The 26337-nt window shown below is 40.9% G+C and overlaps 1 protein-coding gene across 3 annotated transcripts in view; it reads right to left on the bottom strand.

Moving 5' to 3' along the window:
• grid2 (glutamate receptor, ionotropic, delta 2) overlaps positions 1 to 26337 on the bottom strand; it is a 555674-nt gene that overhangs the window by 29820 nt on the left and 499517 nt on the right. The window lies entirely within an intron of this gene.

Here is a 26337-nt window from a genome sequence, read left to right as displayed (position 1 = left end):
ATGCTGCCACCACCATGCTTCATCATAGAAATGGTGCCAGGTTTCCTCCAGACTTGACGCTTGGCATTCAGGCCAAAGAGTTCAATCTTGGTTTCATCAGACCAGAGAATGTTGTTTCTCATGGTCTGAGAGTCCTTTAGGTGCCTTTAGGCAAACTCCAAGAGGCTGTCATGTGCCTTTTACAGAAGAGTGGCTTCCATCTGGCCACTCTACCATAAAGGCCTGATTGGTGGAGTGCTGCATAGATGGTTGTCCTTCTGGATGGTTGTCCAATCTCCACAGAGGAAGGAGCACTGTCAAAGAGACCATTGGGTTCTTGGTCACCTCCCTGACCAAGGTCCTTCTTCCCCGATTGCTCAGTTTGGCCAGGCAGCTAGCTCTAGGGAGGCCACTGTGTTGCTGGGGACTTTCAATGCTGCAGAAATGTTTTGGTACCTTTCCCCAGATCTGTGCCTCGACACCATCTTGGCTCGGAGCTCTACGGACAATTCCTTTGACCTCATGGCTTGGTTTTTGTCTGACATGCACTGTCAACTGTGGGACCTCATATAGACAGGTATATGCCTTTCCAAATCATGTCCAATCAATTGAATTTACCACAGGTAGACTCCAATCAATTTGTAGAAACATCTCAAGGAGGATCAATGGAAACAGAATGCACCTCAGCTCAATTTTGTGTCTCATAGCAAAGGGTCTGAATACTTATGTAAAGAAGGTATTTCTGTTTTTTATTTTTAATAAAAACATTTTTCCCCCCTGCTTTTTCATTATGGGGTATTGTGTGTAGATTGATGCTCATTTAAAAAAAATATATTTTAGAGTAAGGCTGTAATGTAACAAAATGTGGGAAAAGTCATGGGTCTGAATACTTTCTGAATGCACTGTATATCACAGGGTCTTACAGTTTTGCTTCCAGAAAAATATTTTTGGCTATATCAATTCTACAGGCTTGGAAGTTGGAATCACATCAGGGCCCAGTTTTTCAAAGGTTATCTAACTGGATTTTGACTATTGGGTAGGATTAAATATAAATAGAATGAATAGAACAGACTGATCATTGACTTGAATGGGGACTCCTATTCAATTTATTTTGATTTCTATGCATTTCATTCCTTTTATGAACAATTAATGCACTTGAAAATGTGTGTATTGCCATTTTTATCTCTAATAATGCCCAACATCTATTGCACACACGAAGGGAAGAAAGTGTTGTGATTCCTAATCCATTTCAGAGGAGAACAGGAAAAAGGGGGGAAAACGTAGGGTTGCAAAATCCCAGGTTTTTTGCAACTCTACATGCAGGTACCACAAAGTCTTCACCTTATTGTTGTGATTCCAATAAAAAAAATATACTATTAATAGACTAGTAGAGACATTGAAAAAAAAGAGGGAACATGAGGAGTGCAGCCTGCCTGGAGGAGCCATGGCAATCAGAAGGGCCCAGTGACTCTAATTGTGCCAAGATAATTATTAAAAGCCGTTTTCGTCAAACACGGGGCGTCTGGTGAATCCTAATCACAGCATTGTTTATTCCCGGAAACATGACTAAATAACCCACTAGATTCATAATCACAAAATGAAAGCCATCCATCTGTTCCCCTCTCCGCCTCCCTCCCTCTATGCTCAGAGAAAAACACTGGTGTAGCTTAATGTTGTTTACGTGACACATGCTTGTTGTTATTTTGTTATTGGTTGTAGAGCGTTTTTTTTTTGTTGCGTCATTTAAAAGGAGGTGATGGCCACTCAACTGATTTGTAACTACTGCAACATGAGTGTACAGAACGTTTAATGCTAACGTTTTATGAATCCCCTTGGTTTTGCGACTTTCAAGGAGGAAGTTGCCGCCACTATTTCAATTTCCTATCCTAGACATGAAATGCATGTTTAGGTTCCACCTCCAACGAATGATAAAGGCTATTTATATATATTCAAGGATTGGGAATGGGACCTATCACGTAGAGGCACTGATAGTTGTCAGTGTAGCTAGCAGGCATGTTAATTAGCTAGCTAGATAGCTAGCTAAGGTTATCTTGCTAACTAAAGATATCTGTTTTTGCTGGTTTTCTTTTACACCGTATTCAAAAGATTAGTCAGCTGGATTTGTCATAAGCATTGATTTAGGGAAAACTTTGCCACAGATGGAAACCACTGGCCTATCTTTGATGTGGCAATCTATTGTTATCTCTGACATAGAAATAGTTAGAACGAATAAGAAGGTAATATGGATAACTATTGAAAGATAGCTGATATGTGTTTTTCGACATTGTAATGGACATGGTGCAACCTTTGTAGGTTGCTGGCTTCCAAGCCAGCCCATGCTCATGGTTCTCACAGGAGAAGTGAAAAGATAGGCTACAATGACTTTTCTAGTGATCATGCATGCCACAAATGACACGTAACTAACTATAAGTTCCTTACATTTTCTTTTGCGGGTGCCTTTTCATTATCTGGATAGATACTTGTGGTTGCCAGCTAACGTTACCCCAATCAAAGCAGTGGTGTGTGAAGTGAAGCAAAACTTAAGTGGCCAAAACCATTCATCTTGGGGCAACGGGAGGAGATATATATATATATATATATATATATATATATATATTTGAATACAGACTAGCTCAAAAATATGTGAAAATTGACAAATGATCCAATGAATTATGATAATTTTCAGGTAAAAAGTGGACACAAGGCTGTTTGGCTCATCTCAGTCACAAAGAGGAAGAACTTTGCAGCGGTTTCTGATGAATAAACAATGCCATGCTGGTGGGTGGTGACATTCAAATAAAACCTAGCCCTGAAACGAAACGTAGGCTGAAAATATATGTCATACCATAGGAAAAGACACCGCATTCACACGGATTTGCACGAAGTAGGCAGTTCGGATTTGTCTTTTCAAGCCCACATATAATCATACTTTGACTAAAGTGATGACTGTTGTGCAACATCATGGGTAAGCTTTGGCCATCATCTTTCAGCTTGAAAAAGTGGATTTCTACTGGTGTGGGAATTTAAACACAAGATACTGTAGCCAACACTGATACATAGATAAAAAGTAAATACAGAACATTAAAAGCACAATAAACTAAATAAAATTCAAGTTTGGAGTTATTAAATAATGTAAATCACAATCAACTCCAACACATAAGCAATCAAATTTTCTAAAGGTCGAACTCTCCCTTTCGGGAACATACTATACTGCTTTAGATTGCTAACTGTGTGTTTACCATACAGTAAATTATTTTGAGATCTGTTAATAATCTTTTTTTTCAACATTTTGCTCATTTATAAGAACTACCATGTTGCCAACTACCAGAGACATTGGGAGAACAGGCTGGAGCTATAGCAGGCCTATGCATCCCAAATGGGACCCCATTCCCAATATGGCACATTATTTTTAACCAGGGCCCAAAAGGCTCCGGTTAAAAGCATTTCATTATATAAGGAACAGGGTTCCATTTCTGACACAGACTTCTCTGTGGCTTGTTCAGCTCATGTTCTGTAGCAGACATCAAAAGACTGAAATGCTTAACGACATGTTCACCAAGGGGAGGAGATTCAACGACTAACCACACACAAACAGGGGCACTTAATCTTGCTTCCTTACACTTTTTTTTTATTTTTGTATTTTATTTGATCAGGATCCCCATTAGCCGACGCCAATGGTGACAGCTCATCTTCCTGGGGTCCAATACATAACAAAAAACATCATGGACATAAAGACGTTACAATTTACATATATATATTAAAAAAACATTAACATAGACATTACAGACCTATATATTTACATGTATATTTAAAAAAAAAAATACAACCAAAAACACACAAATGACACACAAAGAAAAGAAGCAATACAACTAAAGAATAATAATGTGTGGGTGTGCATAGAATGTGTTTTATAGTGTGTGTGTGTGCATCTACCAGTTACACATCAATGTCAGTACATACACACAAAAATGAGGTCGCATGGGGAGAGGCGTGGTGCTGTGAGATGTTACTTTATTTGTTTTTTGAAAGCAGGTTTGCGCTATATAAGATGGGAGTTCCATGCAATCATGGCTCGACATAATACTGTACATTTCCTTGAATTTGTTCTGGACCTGGGGACTGTGAAGAGACCCCTGGTGGCATGTCTGGTGGGGTAAGTATGTTTGTATGAGCTATATGTAAGTTCATTACACAGACAATTTGGGATTTTCTACACATTCATATTTCTCACAAAAACAAGAATTGATGCAGTCAATCTCTCCTCTACTTTGAGCCAAGAGAGACTGACATGCATACTGTTGACATTCGCCCTCGGTGTACATTGAAATGCAAGACGTGCTGCTCTAGCTCCTTCTTTGCAGCACTTGACCATATCACTGGGAAATAGTCAAGATTAGATAAAATTAGATACAACTAGAGACTGTTTGGTTGACTGTGGTGTTAAAAATGCCGAGCATCTCTTTATCACAGACAAAATGCTCCCCATCGTTACAACAATTACATCAATAAGCCTTGACCATGACAATTTACAGTCTAAGGTGACACCGAGAAGTTTAATTTCCTCAACTTGCTCAACAGCCACATCATTCATTGCCAGATTCAGCTGAGGTCTATAACTTAGGAAATGATTCGTACCAAATACAATGATTTTAGTTCTAGACATGTTCAGGACTAGTTCATGACTAGTGTAACGGATGTGAAACAGCTAGCAGCTATCCGTTACACTAGCCACCCATTCCAAAACTGACAGCAACTCACACATACTGTATATAAAGTGGTATTATCTACCAATCAGTTTAAGTTAATTTGAAGGGGCTATTATTTAGGGTTTTATCACTTGGTTGTTACATTTCTAACATGGTTGTTAGAGCTTGTGCTTTGTTGTTTCTTATGTCTGGTCTCAAATGTAAAAAAAAGTTGAGGGTTCCAGAGGTTAACAATTAGGTATTGCAATCAAGGATTCATGAAACTGTGGCAGATTTAAGGGCAGATTTAAACAATGTGGGTGAAAGCAACAACTTTTTTCTACGGTAGTGTTTTCAAGCGCCTTCTCAGTTCAGAGAAAGGTCTGCCTACCTGAGACAGACCAAAGTTTCTTCAGGTACAGTCTGACCTTTATGAGCTAACAATCTCTCTCCCAACCTCCCTCCCTTCCTCCCTCCCAGCTGGCTCAACCCTCTGTTTGTGCTGGAGCTTCATCTCTAAAAGCCTCTCTCAACATGCCAGCTCACAACTGTCCCTCACCGCCTTCCAGCTCCCTCTCCAGGCTCTCTCTGCATCTGCTGAGATGCCTCATACTCCCTCCCTCCCTCTCTCTTTCTCTCTCTCCATCTATGCATGTGTTTGTTTTCAAGGAATCAGGAAGCATTGTGTGGTAAAACCACTGAGTTTTTACTCTGATCATTCTCCACTATGGTTGGTCTCTGGGCTCAGTGGAGATAGTCTTTCCCAGCAGTACCTCTCTCGCGGTGGTGGGCACCAGTTGGCACACAGGTGGCATTCCCGCCAACCGCATACGCGCTCGACGGTGACAGCGGCGACAGACCGATGCTGTGTGTGACAACTTCTCCTCCTGCACTTGTTTTTCGCCTTAATTGGCCTTGAGCTGTCATTAATTCTCTTTGTTTCCTTAGGAAAATATAAAAAGCAATTAATAGTCTATCGTCAACCATATGCAAATCTGCAAAGCAATTTCCAAAGACGGGGATCTGATAACAAAACCCAGAATAATTATAAACAGATGTTGGAGAAACAGTCCAGGACAGCTCACTGGGCTAGAACTAAAATGCTTTTGCTAATAGGATCTGGCATGAAAAAAATATTCAAATTTTTTCTTTCTTTCCTGCTCAGTTGTTTCAAAAGTATGTACTTTTGTCTTTTGAAATATGTAATTGTGCTCGTTTCAAATTAAATTGTGTTACAACTTAAATCATGTTACAAATTAAATAATGTTACAATGGATGGGTTCATATGAAATAGGCTACCCATCGGACCACCAGCTATAGTATGGTGCATGCTGGGGAGAGCGGAGTAAACATAATTACTGGATTGATGAACATGCCTTTCTGCCTCTTCTCCCTTACAGAGTCATTTGACAGAGGAACATAAGGGGCCTGGAGCAGGAACCTCACAAGGCTAATGTAACTTGGCAGCCTGAGCCACCCACCTCCTTTTGGCAGGGTAGTCACCTCCTGCCTTTCAGAGGGAAACACTTATGTCAGGGGAAAATATTGGGTTAATTTGAATTTACCAGAATGTTTTATTCAACGAGGTTGGACACTTCTTAACTGAAAGAAACAGTTTCCAAAAACGTTTTATCCAATGATTTGGACTGCACTATTTTGATCAAGCTCCCTCTAAGAAACAGGTGTGTGTGTGTGAGGATATGAACATTAGTGATTGTGAAGATGGATGGGAAAAGTCTTTATCTGTTAGTTTCAGGAACAACATTGGGACAATAGCCCGGTGAGTCAAAGCCTGCTGAATTTCAAAATAGGGTCCGGTAGTTACTCTACATCCAACTGCACAATCATCTAACCTCCAAATTCCTCTTCCCAATCCCTGGACCCCCTGATCGAGGAATGATCTTCCCCTCGATTTTAATCTATGTATTTCGGAATAAAAGGTTAACACCACCATCTAATCACAAAACCACGCTTGACATGTATTTAGCATTTACGCTACGTTGCTTCTTTGATCTTTACAGCTAACACGTAGGTAAAAGTAATCTCACTAAACAGTGGGGGAGGGATCTGAATCGTCTCTCTAATACCCAACAAAGAACAGGAGCACATAATCTGAGCCAAACAGCAGAGCAACAATGAGTTTTACCTAAGAGGATTTGGTTATTGATTTGACAAAGGAAGTAGGGTTTAACCGCTGCATAAACCCGTTATGTTTTTTTTATTACTTAAACCACTGAGACGTTGCAAAAGTGACATAATTAAAACATTGTCGACTTTGAACACACACTATTTGGCACAAGCCGCATGAAATTGCATTGCCGCTAGTTCCTCAAAGGGGGTTTCTTAGCCACAAACACCATTTGTCATCGTCTCTCTGCTGCAGAGTTAATTACATAATATTTGACTTGTGCTGAACAAAACAAATCAACACGAGGAAAGAAATACAGAGCCCCCTATCCTTTGTTAGGAACTTTTGGTAGTATGACTTACCCTTGTTAAAGCCATGAGTCAGTTGAATGGGCCAGAGGCGTAGCATCTTCTCCTTCTCTCCCTCTTTCCCTCTCTCCCCAGTATCACTCTTTAATGTCTGAGACTATTCTTAGGGCTCCCTCTCTCCAAAAGAATGACAGTACCCTGGCACACAGATGGCAACTTTAGTCGGTCGACATGCAGTGAGTGAGGTGCCTCGCCCAGACACTGTGGCTTCAGTGGGGCCGCCTATTCATCGACATTAACAGGCCTGTCTCATGTATGAAGTGATTCAAATGTTCATCCTCTCTCCCTCCTGCAGCTCTCCCCAACACAGCTCACCACAAATGAGTCATGACCTTTCAAATAGGCTCACACCAGTGGATCCGGCACCACACCACACACTTGGTACTGTTGAGCTGCTCTCGTCGTTTACCAGCACAGGTAATGGAAACATGCAGCATTACTTTTTATTTGTTAACTAGGCAAGTCAGTTTAGAACAAGTTATTATTTACAATGACCGCCTACCCCAGCCACACCCTAACCCAGACGACGATGTGCCAATTGTGCGCCACCCTATGGGACTCCCAGTCACAGCCGGTTCTAATACAGCCTGGAATTGAACCAGCGTCTGTAGTGATGCCTCTAGAACTGAGATGCAGTGCCTTAGACTGCCACACCACTAGGATTTTATAATGAGACTTGAGACTCATGGGTTTCATCCAAAATGGCAGCCTATTCCCTATATAGTGCACTACTTTTGACCAGGGCCGATTGGGAATAGGGGGCACAGCCATAGAACATAGCAGCCGGTGGCCCTCTGACAGTGAATCAGCGCCCCCCATCTCTCTATCTCTCTCCCTCTGTATTAGCTGGTGTTGTGACAGTGTTTGCTCCCTACACAGCCGTGACTTCACTTTCTGACAAGAGGGGTCAGGACACCGACAGCATGGGCAGGATGTGACAATACCAGGTGAATCTCAAGTTTCAAAGTTCATTAGCCATGTGCAGATTATATAACAGGTGTAAAACAGGACAGTGAAATTCTTACCTTGAGAGCTCGTCGTTCTGGCCTTGAGCAAGGCAGTTAACCCACTGTTCCCCGGCACCGAAGACATGGATGTCGATTAAGGCAGCCCCCCGCACCTCTCTGATTCAGAGGGGTTGGGTAAAATGCGGAAGACACATTTCAGTTGAATGCATACAGTTGTACAACTGACTAGGTATCCCCCTTTCTCCTTTCTTTCCAACAATGCAGCGATAATAATAATATAGATAATAATAGAAAAAAAATAGAAAATAAATTGAAAAACGGGAATGCAAGTACACTATATATACAAAAGTATGTGGACACCCCTTCAAATTAGTGGATTCAGCTATTTCAGTTGCTGACAGGTGTATAAAAATGAGTACACCGCCATGCAATCTCCATAGACAAACATTGGCAGTAGAATGAGCTCAGTGAAGCGGCGTTGCCATGCCTTCTTCACGGACTACAGGAGGGGGCTAAGCATACACCCCTGGGGGCCCCCGTGATTGAGGGTGTCGGTGTGGTTGCCTACTCTCACCACCTGGGGTCATCCCATCAGGAGGTCCAGGATCCACTTGCAGAGGGAAGTGTTCAGTCCCAGGATCCTGAGCTTGATGACAAGCTTTGAGGGCACTATGTTGTTGAACACTGAGCTGTAGTCGATGAAAAGCATTCTCACATGCAGTGCCTTGTATTCACACCCCTTGGACTTTTTCACATTTTGTTGAGTTACAACCTGGAATTAAAATGTATTTAATTGTGATTTACACAACATACTTAACACTTTGAAGGTGCAAAATATTTTTGGGGGTGACACAAAAGTTAATTAAACAAAAACAAAAATCGTCCCCAAAAATTCACCCCCCTGAGTCAATACTTGATAGAAGCATCTTGTGGCGGCAATTGCAGCTGTGAGTCTTTTTGGTTAAGTCTCTACCAGCTTTGCACATCTGGATCCTGTAATTTTTGCCCATTCTTTTTGGCAAAATTGCTCAAGCTAGGTTAAGTTGGTTGGGGACCATTGGTGAACAGCAATTTTCAAGTCTTGTGACAGATTCTCAATCAGATTGAGGTCTGGGCTTTGACTTGGCTATTCTAAGACATTTATATTCTTGTTTTTAAACCACTCCAGTGTAGCTTTGCTTGTGTGCTTAGGGTCATTGTCCTGCTGCAAGGTGAACCTCCGGCCCAGTCCCACGTCTCTTGCCGACTGAAATGTATTTAGCTCCATCAATTTTGCCCTCAATCTTGACCAGTTTCACAGTTCCTGCCAATGAAAAGCATGCCCATAACATGATGCTGCTACTAGGGCTGTTGTGGTGACCGTATTACCGCCACACCGGCAGTGATGAGTCATGACTGCAGTCAAATTCCACGGTAATCTCCTTTAAAACACTCTGGACATGCTTTGGTAGTACCCAACTTGCTAACTACCATCAGGTCCTAATGGCCTGATACTCAGGCTCTGTTGTCCCTTCATCAGGTCCTAATGGCCTGATACTCAGGCTCTATTGTCCGTCCTAATGGCCTGATACTCAGACTCTATTGTCCCTCCATCAGGTCCTAATGGCCTGATACTCAGGCTCTATTGTCCCTAACCACTCTGACATCAATGCAAACGCAATTGGAAATCACATCAAACGCTCACTAAAACAGTAGGCCTATCATACTTTAAAAACTCACCTCACTGTGATGATAAATTTTAAGAAATAAGATGAACAGCAGGTTGAAACAATGTAAAACATGGTTGTTGTTTGTGGATGTTGTTTCAGAGCCTAACACAACGAAATGGACAGTGCTTTCTAGGGGGATGATTCATTCAAAACTCCCATAGACATATTAGAGCTTATGCATAGGCTTATGAGCCCAAGCCCCAAAAAACAACCTGAATTAAAGTGATGATTGTGCTTATATACAATACATAGCCTACCGCATATTACGCATGGCAGAAAAACATCAAACAAAACTGATTTAATATGTCTTTGGTACATAATTGCTCTAGCCTATACTCCAAAATTAAACACATTTTAGTAATCGCCTTTGAGTGTGGACTGTATTATTATGCATACTGGATGGACTGATTACCTTATGCTATGCTCCAAAAATGATATCCATTAGCCTGGGAGAGAACATATAGCCGAGGCCCTCCATACTCAACTGGCGTACCGCGGACTGGATCCGGACACAGAACAGGATCCATACGGACCGCAGATCGGGCTTCGACCCCTGGTATCATATAAACACACATAAGACATGGAAGAATGCATAGAATTGCAGGAAAGGAGCTTTAAGACACCTGGGCTCCCAAGTGGCGGAGCGGTCTAAGTCACTGCAGTTCAGTACAAGAGGTGTCACTACAGTCTCTGGTTCAAATCCAGGCTGTATCACATCCAGCTGTGATTGGGAGTCCCACAGGGTGGTGCACAATTGGCCCAGTGTTGTTGGGATAGGCTGTCATTGTAAATAAGACTTTGTTCTTAACTGACTTGCCTAGATAAAAAGAGGTTACATAAAAAAAAATAACTGCTACATTTTCTCTCCGCCAACAAGAGGGGTGTGAACAGTTTGGGGTCGCATGAGTTGTGTGGTGGGGGTTTGTCACTACGCTGATAAATTACATTATCCATCCGGACCTTTGCCACCTAGGAAATTTGTATTTGATTTTGTATAGCCTAGTAATATTTTAATAGGCTTATGAGCCCAGTCATTTTTATATTTTCATAATTACTGGGTGACACATGACTTTTAGCTCTACAGAATATCTCACCACCATGCGTTTCCATCTCCTCCTCTCTCTCCTTTATTCCTTTCTCGAGCGCGCAGAAAGGCTGTCAACAGTTTAGTGAAATATGTTTCACTGCGAAAACATGTTACTATCGATGTTCCTGAACAGATTTCAAAATGAAGCACTGGGTAGCTGCAGGAACAAGGTTTGAGAGTCCATGGCATACAGTTTGGGCGGAATATCACTTGTTGGGCAGCAAGAGCTTGCTCCTCAAACAGTGGTTGATGCTTGAAGTGAAGTAGGGTCCTAGGAGGTAACTAGCCCCCTGGGGTAACTGCCACCCCCTGTAATTCACATAAAGACCACAAGATGTCACCAAATTATTTCCCCAATACTTTCCCTGGCTGCCACTGCACTTGCTCAACAAAAAATGTCCTGTGTCACCACTACTTTTGGAGATACTTCAAAAGTTGTGGTAAATGTATTACATTTTTTTTTACATTTTGAGAAAGTTGTAGATGTATTTCAATGAAGTTAGATCTAGAATAGTTTTTTAAATATACAAGTAGGAAAGCCTTAAAATACATTTAGAGAAAAATGTAGATCATTTGAGTAAAGCAGTAATATGTTGGATGAGTGTGCTGGAGGCAACCCGCCTCCCTGGCCCCTGGGGGCTAGTTACCTCTTTATGGTTATGAATGTGTTTCTACCTGTCATTTAGACAATGACTAGCCCAGTTAGTGCTAGTTTTTGCTAACATGCTATTTAGCAACTTCACTAGCAGTAAATGCTAGCCAGCTAGCTAGTTAGCATAAGCTGCAATGAATGCTAGCTAGCAACCTTACTACCAGATTGTCTGAGGTAAAATACATACAAAATATAACATGACTTAATGGCAGTTGTAAATGTTTCCACTGCTGACTGATAGCTTTATAGTTAATGTTACTTTATAGCCTTTTAAATATTTAACACTGCATTTTATATCATATTTCTGGATAGCTAGTTACGTTTTTAAGAGAGAGCTTTTCAATTGGCAACTTTCCCCCTGCTTTCAGTGACAGGTGGGGACTGGATTAGGTGTGAGCAGTGCAGGAGGTGGGCTCGTGAGTTGTGCTCCAATTTTACATCGGCGGGGCTGTACTAGAGCAGGTCGAGAGTTTCAAGTTCCTGGGTGTCCAAATTACCAACAAACCATCATGGTCCAAACATACCAAGAATGTTGTGAAGAGGGCACGACAACGCCTTTTCCCAGTCAGGAGGCTGAAAAGATTTGACATGGGTGCCCAGATCCTCAAAAAGTTCTACAGCTGCACCATCGAGAGCATCCTGACCGGTTACATCACCGCCTGGTATGGCAACTGCTCGGCATCCGACCATAAGGCGCCACAGAGGGTATACTGCCCAGTACATCACTGGAGCCAAGCTTCCTGACATCCAGGACCTATATACTAGGTGGTGTATGAGGAAGGCCCCAAAAATTGTCAGACTCCAGTCACCCAAGTCATAGACTGTTCTCTCTGCTACCGCACGGCAAGCGGTACCGGAGTGCCAAGTCTAGGTCTAAAAGGCTCCTTAACAGCTTCTACCCGCAAGCCATAAGACTGCTGAACAATGAATCAAATGGCCACTCAGACTTTTTGCATCGACCCCCCCACTACTCCCTTTGTTTTTACACTGCTGCTACTCACTGTTTATTATGTACGCATAGACACTTTACCCCTACCTCGGTGCTCAGTTTTGGACTGTTTTGTTGCAGAACCCATTTGCCAGGATCCGTTACCTCTCTTGACATTAAACATTATTTTCACTGTTTGTAATGGAAAAATTATAACAAAAGCATATGATCTATGACCTCTCTGCTCTGATAGACATGAGCATGCAACTCTCATCTCTCCAGCCCTGCACTTAATCATTTATTTCCTTATTGAATCATAGCCACGGGAAGGGTGCTGGAGGTATCACAGAACCCCTGACACATTTAAATACATTTGCCAAAGTTATAGAATTACTGCTGTCAGGCAATACAGGCCTTTTGCAATATTTCAAATACAATCGCGGGAAAACTCAGATCCTGCTGAAAAGAGTAGACTAATCTGTCTGTAGGCTACGAAGTTATCAACTTCCAAATAGACCTACTGAGCGAACAGCATTGTTTTACAAAGTAAAACAAAAGAGAGGTAAGCTTTTGGCACGAGCAAATCGGTTATTGCCGGTGATTGAGGTGCGCATCATTGAGTGAGTCAGTGAAACGAAAGCTTTTTTAGAACAAAAAATCCTCCTCATATTGTACAATATGTGTGTCTCCACATACTTAGGCCTGGGCTATTAATGGATTCAAGACAAAGTCATTTTCATTGAGCTCAGATTCTCAGATTGTCCGTGTCAAAGTAAAGCCTGTCATTTAGATAATTTGTGAGGTATTAACAAATATTCTGCTAATGTCTATATTCATCTGAAATCCTGTAGAATTGTATGAAATGCGTTTATAAAGGCCAATTTGTGTTTATAAAGGGCGCACAAAATTTCCCCATGTGTGCAACTCCTGAAAGCGCCTCTCTCTAGTCTACTGCTCTACACCAGTATGCAGAAGTGATGATAATACATGCAATGCTTTATTATAAAAGTGATTTTTCCTTTCATGCATTCCAGTAACTCAGAGCCCCCCAGGTCACCACCCTCTCGGGCTCACTTTTTCTTCCGGCACCTCCCAATTTACAAATGACTTCCCTGCCTACAAATTACCTCGACTAACTTGTAACCCCGAACATTGACTCGGTACCGGTACCCCCTGTGTATAGCCTCATCATTGTTATTTTATTATGTTACTTTTTTTTATAAAATATTTTTAAACTTTAGTTTATTTAGTAAATATTGTCTTAATATTGTTGGTTAAGGGCTTGTAAGTAAGCGTTTCACTGTAAGGTCTACACCGGTTGTATTTGGCACATGTGACAAATACAATTTGATTTGATATGATGTACAATCGTGCAAAAGCAGACCATAAGAGTTTCCAAATCAATGTTATACTGAATTAATTGGTTAAGGTGTTGTTATTAAATGTTATATGTTTTAATGAATTAAAAACAACTATTGAAAACCTTTATAAACCTTTCAAAATAATATTTAGTGTAATTGTACATAATGGATTGTATTGAAAAGGAACAAAGAAAATGAATATGCAGCTTCACATCAAATCTCCTCATAGTGCAGATATTAATGGTGACATGTGTAAAACCAACCCCCCCCCCATATTTTATTTAAATAATTAAAATAAGACAACTATACTTAGTTTTTATGTATTAATTACTAAAGAATTAGTATCACTTGTGTGAAACCCTATGGCATAATCTTCTACTGGGGTAACTTGCACCTCTGGGGGCAGTTAAAAAAAAACTGAAAAACTCCCCTTTTCTAAAAACAAAATTTCATGAAATACAGTGCCTTGCGAAAGTATTCGGCCCCCTTGAACTTTGCGACCTTTTGCCACATTTCAGGCTTCAAACATAAAGATATAAAACTGTATTGTTTTGTGAAGAATCAACAACAAGTGGGACACAATCATGAAGTGGAACGACATTTATTGGATATTTCAAACTTTTTTAACAATTCAAAAACTGAAAAATTGGGCGTGCAAAATTATTCAGCCCCTTTACTTTCAGTGCAGCAAACTCTCTCCAGAAGTTCAGTTAGGATCTCTGAATGATCCAATGTTGACCTAAATGACTAATGATGATAAATACAATCCACCTGTGTGTAATCAAGTCTCCGTATAAATGCACCTGCACTGTGATAGTCTCAGAGGTCCGTTAAAAGCGCAGAGAGCATCATGAAGAACAAGGAACACACCAGGCAGGTCCGAGATACTGTTGTGAAGAAGTTTAAAGCCGGATTTGGATACAAAAATATTTCCCAAGCTTTAAACATCCCAAGGAGCACTGTGCAAGCGATAATATTGAAATGGAAGGAGTATCAGACCACTGCAAATCTACCAAGACCTGGCCGTCCCTCTAAACTTTCAGCTCATACAAGGAGAAGACTGATCAGAGATGCAGCCAAGAGGCCCATGATCACTCTGTATGAACTGCAGAGATCTACAGCTGAGGTGGGAGAGACTCTGTCCATAGGACAACAATCAGTCGTATATTGCACAAATCTGGCCTTTATGGAAGAGTGGCAAGAAGAAAGCCATTTCTTAAAGATATCCATAAAAAGTGTCGTTTAAAGTTTGCCACAAGCCACCTGGGAGACACACCAAACATGTGGAAGAAGGTGCTCTGGTCAGATGAAACCAACATTGAACTTTTTGGCAACAATGCAAAACGTTATGTTTGGCGTAAAAGCAACACAGCTCATCACCATCCCCACTGTCAAACATGGTGGTGGCAGCATCATGATTTGGGCCTGCTTTTCTTCAGCAGGGACAGGGAAGATGGTTCAAATTGATGGGAAGATGGATGGAGCCAAATAGAGGACCATTCTGGAAGAAAACCTGATGGAGTCTGCAAAAGACCTGAGACTGGGACGGAGATTTGTCTTCCAACAAGACAATGATCCAAAACATAAAGCAAAATCTACAATGGAATGGTTCAAAAATAAACATATCCAGGTGTTAGAATGGCCAAGTCAAAGTCCAGACCTGAATCCAATCGAGAATCTGTGGAAAGAACTGAAAACTGCTGTTCACAAATGCTCTCCATCCAACCTCACTGAGCTCGAGCTGTTTTGCAAGGAGGAATGGGAAAAAATTTCAGTCTCTCGATGTGCAAAACTGATAGAGACATACCCCAAGCGACTTACAGCTGTAATCGCAGCAAAAGGTGGCGCTACAAAGTATTAACTTAAGGGGGATGAATAATTTTGCACGCCCAATTTTTCAGTTTTTGATTTGTTAAAAAAGTTTGAAATATCCAATAAATGTCGTTCCACTTCATGATTGTGTCCCACTTGTTGTTGATTCTTCACAAAAAAATACAGTTTATATCTTTATGTTTGAAGCCTGAAATGTGGCAAAAGGTCGCAAAGTTCAAGGGGGCCGAATACTTTCGCAAGGCACTGTAACTAAAGTGTAAACTGCAGTCATTTATTTCCCTTTATAGTTTATTTGCCTAAGCATGACCTTCATCCACACACAATTTTTTCTCTCTCGAAACATTGCTTTTTATGTGTCAGGAATTAGACATTGTTCTTGGGGGTGGGGCTAGTTACCCCCTAGTACCCTAAGTGTTCTTATATTTATTTCTCAGCTGCTCATATTAAGCACCTGCTCCACTATAAACCTGAAGTAGCCTACAAAACGGACCAGTCGGAAAGCTCACTGCCTCCACTCGCTATTTGAGTGCATACAGATAACGTCTTTTTCCCCCTGCCCCTGTTCCTGCCCATTTCATAATCGGCCATTGAAATATAAACTAATTGTACATATTAGTAAAGACAAGATTAAATTGAGAATAGTCTGATGCGGTATTTAATATCTTGGTTTTGTCTCAGTGTTGGAGACATTTGTACTCGTCTTTACTCAGTCTAAGACAATGAGGGCTCATAATTTTCTTACCGAGACCAGCAAAGACCAGCGGAGTAAAAAAGCTAATAACTATCAGCTTCTATTCAGTCAGCGCATAAAACTGCTTCGCCAGACCAAATTTAAATACTTCTATCTTGAATCTTACCAGCCTTTATATCTATTATAGACATGTTTGCGCAGTGGCAAACCTATAGACCTTCAGTGAGTGACAGGTTAGTACAGTGGCAAACCTATAGGCCATCAGTGAGTGACAGGTTAGTACAGTGGCAAACCTATAGGCCATCAGTGTGTGACAGGTTAGTACAGTGGTGAACCTATAGGCCTTCAGTGTGTGACAGGTTAGTACAGTGGTGAACCTATAGGCCATCAGTGTGTGACAGGTTAGTACAGTGGCAAACCTATAGGCCTTCAGTGAGTGACAGGTTAGTACAGTGGCAAACCTATTGGCCATCAGTGAGTGACAGGTTAGTACAGTGGTGAACCTATAGGCCTCCAGTGAGTGACATGCTCGTGATTCTGAAAGGACATAAACCGTAATTCCAGCCCACTCATGTAGGAGAGTACACTTTTGTGCCAATGGTGTAGTGGAGGGTATACGCAGGTAAACTGTATACTCACCTCTTTTTTTCAGTGGGCATTGCTTATCCTCACTTATTAATCCCTACTGGTGCGTATAAAAGTAGTGTAGTGGTAGTGTAGTGGACGTATGCGACTTATCAATTATGTAGTACAGTAGAGAAATCAAGCACAAAGTAGCCTACACAATTGCAAAGCACTTTAAATATATTCACATGTGTGCCACATACATAGCCTAGTTCCAGCAGAATATAATCTGCAGGTAGCAAGAATGTGCAGCTCTCAACTGGTTTTGGTATGGAGCAGCTCACAGAAGAATGACATCGGTAGCCAGTAGGGTAGGAAAGACATTATGATATGTACCAGTAACTTCCAACTAAGGCAACAAGGCAAACCAGGTATTGAATTGTTTTTGGCCGAAGTGTTGGTTAGTAGGCTATTTGTGATGCGCAATTGTCATCATGTGCTGTTTACGTCAGAGGAGTAGACACGGATGGGCCTGGGTGGACAGAGGGCAAACCCACCCAATCAGATTGTTGAGGTTTAAGCATTGTTGTGGACAGGCCATCACATTTTTGTATTTTTTCTTACAAAATATTTTGTGTGAATATCTGCAAAAAATCTATAGGAAAAATAAAAACATAGGAAAACATAGGGTTTTTCACACAGGCTGCCTTTCCTTCGCTGGGCAGGCCATTTGGGACATGTTGGGCAACATTAGAGCATACCAACTTCTCCAGGCACCACGACACCACTGCATAGGGCCAATGGAAAGACAGCAGTCACACACAGCATGATGTTAAAGGATAAACAGTCCATGAACTCAGACACAATAAGCCAGTAGGTCCCAATCACAAGAATACAAAAGCACAACCATTAAGCATTTTCCAATCAAAAATGTACAACTATTACTTCCCATTGCAAAAAACATTTCACGTTTGGCACACATGTAACTGGTGACCTAAAGTTTAAAGTGGAACTGACAGCGTTTTAACTACTTTGCAGATATGAAACAAACAGACAATCATAAAATCAGTCAATATACAAAATTCCCAGTTTATGCTACAAACTAGTTTCATGAAATACACTAAGGCATTGTTGGCATAATATATGGTTGCAGTTTTAATGCATGATTAATATATTTCACCAATACCTTTCTTGGTAGCCCCAAAAATATTGCTATCATGTTGTAAATCACAGTTGGCCTGGTACATTGTTTGCTGCCTCAATTCGGGATCCACTCTTTCAGTTTCAATGACTCAATATTCTGGAAAAGTCGGACGAATGTAACTAAGGCTGGGAATGTCAATACAATCAACTAGCCAGGGCATTGATCACAAGTCAGTCATAACGTGGCTAATAGGCTAGTGCATCTATTTATGTAGCAAAACACAGTCTAACATTAGCAAGATAGCTGGCTAGCTGCTAGGAGGTTGTCAAGTGGTGAAGAGAAATTTAAAAAATAAAAAAACTTGTTTAAAAAAATGCACAAAAAAAGAAAAGAAAAGTAGTACGTGCATATGTATTCACCCCCTTTGCCATGAAGCCCCTAAATAAGATCTGGTGCAACTAATTACCTTCATAAGTCACATAATTAGTTAAATAAAGTCCACCTGTGTGCAATCTAAGTGTCACATGATCTGTCACATGATCTCAGTATATATACAGCTGTTCTGAAAGGCCCCAGAGTCTGCAACACCACTAAGCAAGGGGCACCACCAAGCAAGCAGCACCATGAAGACCAAACAGGTCAGGGACAAAGTTGTGGAGAAGTACAGATCAAGGTTGGGTTATAAAAAATATCTGAAACTTTGAACATCCCAGGGAGCACCATTAAATCCATTATTAAAAAATTGAAAGAATATAAGAGAGGGCCGCCCACCAAAATTCACAGACCAGGCAAGGAGGGCATTAATCAGAGAGGCAACAAAGCGACCAAATATAACCCTGAAGGAGTTGCAAAGCTCCACAGCGGAGATCTGTCCATAGGACCACTTTAAGCCGTACACACCACAGAGCTGGGCTTTACAGAAGAGCGGCCCAAAAAAAAGCCATTAAAGAAAAAAATAAGCAAACACGTTTGGTGTTTGCCAAAAGGCATGCGGGAGACTCCCCAAACATATGGAAGAAGGAACTCCGGTCAGATGAGACTAAAATTGAGCTTTTTGGCCATCAAGGAAAACGCTATGTCTGGCGCAAACCCAACACCTCTCATCAACCTGAGAACACCATCCCACCATGCTGTTGGGATGTTTTTCATCGGCAGGGACTCAGAAACTGGTCAGAATAGAAGGAATGATGGATGGTGCTAAATACAAGGAAATTCTTGAGGGAAACCTGTTTCAGTCATCCAGAGATTTGAGACTGGGACTGAGTTTCACCTTCCAGCAGGACAACGACCTTTAGCAGTATGCTTAAGTAACACTCGAGTGGTTTAAGGGGAAACATTTAAATGTCTTGGAATGGCCTAGTCAAAGCCCAGACCTCAATCCAATTGAGAATCGGTGGTATGACTTAAAGATTGCTATACACCAGCGGAACCCATCCAACTTGAAGGAGCTGGAGCAGTTTTGCCTTGAAGAATGGGCAAAAATACCAGTGGCTAGATGTGCCAAGCTTATAGAGACATACCCCAAGAGACTTGAAGCTTTAATTTCTGCAACCGGTGGCTCTACAAACTATTGACTTTGGGGGGTGAATAGCTATGCATGCTCAAGTTTTCTGTTTTTTTGGTCTGATTTCTTGTATGTTTCACAAAAAAAAATATTTTGCATCTTCAAAGTGGTAGGCATGTTGTGTAAATCAAATTAAACAAATCCCCCCCAAAATCTATTTCATTTCCAGGTTGTAAGGCAACATGTCTAGACAATAGTGGCCCATCCACTTAGCTAGATGTGGCTGGAGGCTGCTTATAGCATTTCTTTCACATGATCCATCAATTTAGACAAATGTTTCAGATAAGCATAATCTAATAATTATAAAATATTTGTATCTGGACACTTTCTGTTTTTGATATCAGTTTACACCTTATGTATCCTGTGCATGTGACAAATACACTTTAATAATTTAAAATCAAATGTTATTTGATATAGCCTGTGTTTATCACATGGACACACGTGAAAACCTTAAAGAGATAGGTGGGGCTAAGGCTTAAGAGAGTGTGAACGATGCTGAATGGGCATAGACAAAGAAGACCTCTCCAGTAGGTGTACCAAAACATTCAAGGACCATTTTCTCAAGTGGGGTTTCAAGTTTATCAACTTTCAAAGCAGAAGGACTTTCCCATTGTCCCTCAACCTCAACCTCATTTTCTAGCTCTGAGTCTCTACTTTTATCCAATGTAAAAAACACAATTTCAAATTTTGCTACATTATGACCGAATCGAGGCGGTTGGTCACATATTTTCAGAAATCCATTCAGGTGTATTTTGTGGCTTTTGGCGAATGTGTTCTAATGATCTAAAGTCGCGCTGTTGCAACTGCCTGTAAACACACAGTCCAGTTCAAAGTGAATGATGGCAGGCCCATGTGGTAAATGGCTTGTTTGTATCATGGTCTACTGTAGCTCTGATTGGCTATAGCGCACCGGTCGGTGTCGACTCCGATCCTGGACAAGACAGATGTTTTTATTTAGTTTTATTTATTGTGTTGTCTACTAAATTGTCCAAACACACGGCCACTTTCCCATTCTATATTGCTACAGAATTTTCACAAATGCCTTAGTATACGTAATTCCCAAACATTATATGAATTTATGAAAACGTGAAAATGACCATAACTAAGTGGGTGCTTGTCAGAAAATGTATGTTCTTCCTGGGGGTGTATATGAACATATTTTAATAAGATTTCAAGTTACTAAAATGCTGTCAGTTCCACTTTAAATGCAACATGTTTCACAAACAAGTTATTTTGTAACACCATACCCATAACCCATCGTGCGCAATTGATTTTGTCACCCTCACCCTCACGGCAGGTTGAAATATCCAAACAAACTCTGAACCAAATATATTAATTTGGGGACAGGTCAAAACATTTGCAGTTGCTAGCTAATTTGTCCTATTTAGCTAGCTTGCTGTCTGCCAGCTAATTTGTCCTGGGATATTAACTTTGTGTTGTTATTTTACCTGAAATGCACAAGGTCCTCTACTCCGACAATTAATCCACACATAAAACGGTCAACCGAATCGTTTCTAGTAATCTCTCCTCCTTCCAGGCTTTTTCTTCTTTGGACTTTATATGGCAATTGGCATCTAACTTTCATAATAAGGTGTATTACCATGACTGACCGACCTCAGTTAATCTTTCAATCACCCACGTGGGTATAACCAATGTGGAGTATCTGCTAGATACAGACTTATATTTTAGTGTTTGACAATGCAGACACATGTTGGTGAGCGCGAGCAGTGTGGGTGCAATGATTGAATAACATGTATGGGTACATTTATTTTGCAACGTGAGCGCACGCTACGCGAGTGGTGTGGTCAGCATGTAAGAGACTGCTTCCTCCGGTTACTGATAAGCTTGCACTCATCAATAAATGTAATGTTAGAACTGCCAAATCCCCATGGATAAATGATGAATTTGAAAACTGTATGGTTGAGAGGGATGAGGCAAAGGGAATAGCAAATAAGTCTGACAACAACAGCAAACATAGTGTAAATTGAGAAATCACATAACTAAACCAAACAAAAAAAAGAAACTATACTATTGAACAAAGATAAATGATAGAAAGAGTGATAGTAAAAGCTCTGGAGTACTTTAAATGAAATTATAGGCAAGAAAGCAAAGTCAGCTCCATCCTTCCTTGAGGCAGATGGCTTGTTCATAACAAAACCTTTTGATACTGCTAACCACTAACTTTTTTGTTTTTTGTTGACAAGATTAGCAAACTTAGGTATGACATGCAAACAACAAATGCTGAGCCTTCATATTCATGCATAATGTACCAAATAATGAAAGACAAGCACTGTAGTTTTGAGTTCCACAAAGTGAGTGTGGAAGAGGTGAAAAAATGGTTGCTATCTTTAAATAAGGACAAATCACCTAGTACCGATGGTAAATTGCTTAGGTTGGTAGTGGAATACATTGTGACTCCTTTTTGCCACATTTTCAATTTAAGCCTCTGAAGACGGTGTGTGCCCTCAGACAAGGAGGGAGGCAAAGGTCATACCGCTACCCAAGAATAGCAGAGCAACCTTCAATGGTTCAAACAGGCGACTCAACATGCTCAGCACTGACACAAATGACTGATGATTGGCTGAAAGAAATTCATTTTAAGAAGATTGTGGGAACTGTTTTGTTAGACTTCAGTACAGCTTTTGATGTCATTGATCATAACCTATTGCTGAAAAAACGTAGGTGTTGTGTATTTGCATCCTCTGCCTTATTATGGATTGAGAGTTGCCTATCTAATAGAACACCGAGGGTTTTTGTTAATGGAAGCCTCTCTCATGCAAATTCCATTGAGTGTGGTGTACTGCAGGGCAGCCAGCTTGGGCCATTATTGTTTTCTGTTTTTACAAATTACTTTCCATTGACCTTGAATAAAGCCTGTGCGTCTATGTACGCTGATGACTCAACAGCTGCAACAGTAAAATAAATAACTGAGACATTTAACATAGAGCTTCTGTCAGTTTTAGGCTGGTGCTAAATATCTCAAAAACTAAAAGCATACTTTTTGGGACAAATCACTCGCTCAACGCTAAACCTCGTTTAGATCTATTATTGAATAATGTGGCTAATGAGCAAGATGAGGAGACTAAACTACTGGATGTAACCCTAGATAGCAAGCTGTCATGGTCAAAATATATAGACTCAATGGTTACTAAAATGGGAAGAGGTCTATCCATGATCTGCCTTCTTGACATCTCAGTCAACCAGACAGGTCCTAAAGCTGCACGTATCGCACTTAGATGTACACAGAGGAAAAGTGTCAGTAACATGCATGTCAGTCTCTCCTGGCTCAAAGTTGAGAACAGATTGACTGCATCACTATTGGTCTTAGTCCGTGGTATTGATGTGTTGAAGGTACCGTACTGTCTGTTCACGCAGTTGGCACACAGTTTAGACACTCATCAGTACAACACAAGACATGCAACCAGAGGTCTCTTCACGGTTGCCAGGTCCAAAACAGAGGCAGGGAAAAGCACAGCAATAAATATAACCACAAGCTTGCAATAAAACCAGTTAAAAAACAGATAAAATAACACCTTACTGCACAGGGGACTGTGGAGAGACACAGCCATTTTCTATATATTGTATTGTAATTTGCATTGTACTATATATTAAACCTAGATATTGTGTAAGTACTGATATGTAGGCTGTGTGTAACGTTTTTAATTGATGTATTTCAGTTGACTAATAATGTTCTGTACTACAGTACCAGTCAAAAGTTTGGGCACTCCTACTCGTTCAAGTTTTTTTTGTTGATTTTTACTATTTTATACATTGTAGAAAAGTAGTGAAGACATCAAAACTATGAAATAATACATATAGATTCATGTAGTAACCAAAAAACTTTTTACATTTGCGATTTTTCAAAGAAGCCACCCTTTGCATTGATGACATCTTTGTACACTCTCTTGGCATTTTCTCAACCAGCTTCACCTGGAATGCTTTTGTGGGAACTCTTGAAGGAGTTCTCACATATGCTGAGCACTTGTTGGCTGCTTTTCCTTCAATCTGCGTTCCAACTCATCCCAAACCATCTCAATTGGGTTGAGGTCAGGGGATTGTGTAGGCCAGGTTATCTGATGCAGCACTCCACCACTCTTCCTCTTGGTCAAATAGCCCTTACACAGCCAGGAGTTTTTTGGGGTTATTTTCTTGTTGAAAAACAAATGACAGTCCCACTAAGCGCAAACCAGATGGGATGGCGTATCGCTGCAGAATGCTGCTTATGTGTGCATTGAATTCTAAATAAATCACACACAGACAGTGCCACCAGCAAAGCACCCCTGCAACATCACACCTCTTCCTCCATGCTTCACGGTGGGAAGCACACATGCAGAGATCATCTGTTCACATACTCTGCGTTTCACAAAGACACGGTGGTTGTAACCAAAAATCTCATTTGGACTCATCAGACAAAAGGACAGATTTTACACCAGTCTAATGTCCATTGCTCGTGTTTCTTGGCCCAAGCAAGTCTCTTCTTATTATTGGTGTCCTTTAGTAATGGTTTCTTTGCAGCAATTCGACCATGAAGGTCTGATTCACACAGTCTCCAAAAGAACAGTTCATTTGTGTCTGTTACTTGAACTCTGTGAAACATTTATTTGGGCTGCAATTTATGAGGCTGGTAACTCTAATGAATGTATCCTCTGTAGCAGAAGTAACTCCGGTTCTTCCTTTCCTGTGGCGGTCCTCATGAGAGCTAGTTTCATCATAGTGCTTGCTGGTTTTTGCGACTGCACTTGAAGAGACTTTCAAAGTTCTTGACATTTTCCAGATTGACTGACCTTCATGTCTTAAAGTAATGGTGGATTGTAATTTTATATGATCTGTTCTTGCCATAATATGGTATATTACCAAATAGGGCTATCTTCTGTATATCACCCCTACCTTGTCACAACAGAACTGATTGTCTGTCTCAAACGCACTAAGAAGGATAGAAATTCCACAAATGAACTTTTTAAAAGGCACATCTGTTAATTGAAATGCATTCCAGGTGACTACCTCATGAAGATGGTTGCGAGAATGCCAAGAGTATGCATCGGTGTCAACAAGGCAAAGGGTGGCTACTGTACTTTGAAGAATCTCAAATATAAAATATATTCAGATTTGTTAAACACTTATTTGGTTACTACATGATTCCATTTGTGTTATTTCATAGTTTTGATGACTTCACTATTATTCTACAATGTAGACAATAGTAAAAATACATGGAATGAGTAGGTGTGTCCAAACTTTTGACTGGTACTGTATGTACCATGTCATGTTTCATGTGGATCCCAGGAAGAGTAGCTGATGCTTTTTCAGCGGCTAATCGGGATCCTAATAAAGACCAAACACAAAATCATTACAGATGTTAGTGCTACAGATCAGTAGTCATTGTGGCAGGTAGTTTTAAGAGTTCTTGGGAACAAGAATGATGGTGGTCACCTTGAGACGTGGGGATTACAGACTTGGACAAGCAGGGGTTGAAATTGACCGTGAAGATGCCTGCCAGCTGGTCTGGCATGCCCTGGAATACCGGCCTCACGGTAATTCGAGTGGTGAGCAGGTTAAAAACCTTACTTACGTCGGATGTTTAAACATACATAAAATAGATTGAGTTCGTCTGGTAGAGAGGCATCGTTGGATAGATCACGACTAGGTCTACCTTTGTAATCTACCTTGTTCCTATATTGTCCTTTTGCCTGTTTGATGGCTCTGTGGAGAATCTCCAGTCCTCAGCCTGCTATAGAAACTCTGTCTGTTATCTGATCTGGCCTATGCCTGAGGTTACCCCCACACCCCCACGTGGGTGGGAGGAGGGATGAGGAGAGCGCTGGGTTGGCTCCCTCCCTGGTTCTGGACCGTGATGTCATTTTGTCTCCCTGTTCCAAAAGTCCATTAGGTCTTGGCCTGGCGCCATCTTGTCTCAGGCATACAGAGATAAAGACGTGTGGAGGTTGTGAGAGCAAACAGAATGAGAATGAGATGAGATGAGCATCGGGAAGGAGGCAAGACAGAGAGAGGGTCAGGGAAGTCTCCACCTGCACAATATATACAGGTGCTGTATCCTCCATCAGATCCACGGCCTCTTTGTAATTTATTTACAATCCAATCATTGACCTTGCGGCACAAAACAAAGCGAGGAGGGTGCGATTCATTCTCTTTTCCTTCTCTTCTGGGGGAATACCAATGTGAAATTGATTGATTCGATTGGGGTCATCTTGCTGGCAAACACAGATCTGGGTGGGTCAAGATTAAGCTTGTCTTTAGAAGGTAGTTTTTCTTTTTCGTTTTTTGCATTGATGTTTCCCTCTCAATTTATGCAGTCAAGCCTTTGCAACATTTAACCTCCTTTGTGGTGTGATTGCCTTTCCCTGTACTCCTTTAATCTGGTAATGATCTGTATTTATCTCAAGCGTCTCGTTAAGGGAGAGTGTCAAAACGATCTAACCATACAAACGTCCTTTGTGAAGGGGAAAGGAATGCCAAATGAACAGGATGAGAGTCCAATAAACATTAGCTCAAACTGCAAACATTAACACTGTTGCTTGAAGGGTGCCGAGTAAAGAGAACAATAACTGCACATAGTTTTACACATCCATTGCACGTCATTTTTACCACGGTAGCATCTCAATATTTCCACATGCAAAAATACTCTCAAATACAGCATCCATATTAGCTGTTCCAATAGACA

Source organism: Oncorhynchus mykiss, chromosome 11, assembly GCF_013265735.2.
Source record: "Oncorhynchus mykiss isolate Arlee chromosome 11, USDA_OmykA_1.1, whole genome shotgun sequence".
NCBI lineage: Eukaryota > Metazoa > Chordata > Actinopteri > Salmoniformes > Salmonidae > Oncorhynchus > Oncorhynchus mykiss.
The sequence above is the reverse complement of the archived record's forward strand: the minus strand, read 5'-3'. Positions and strand labels throughout refer to the sequence as shown.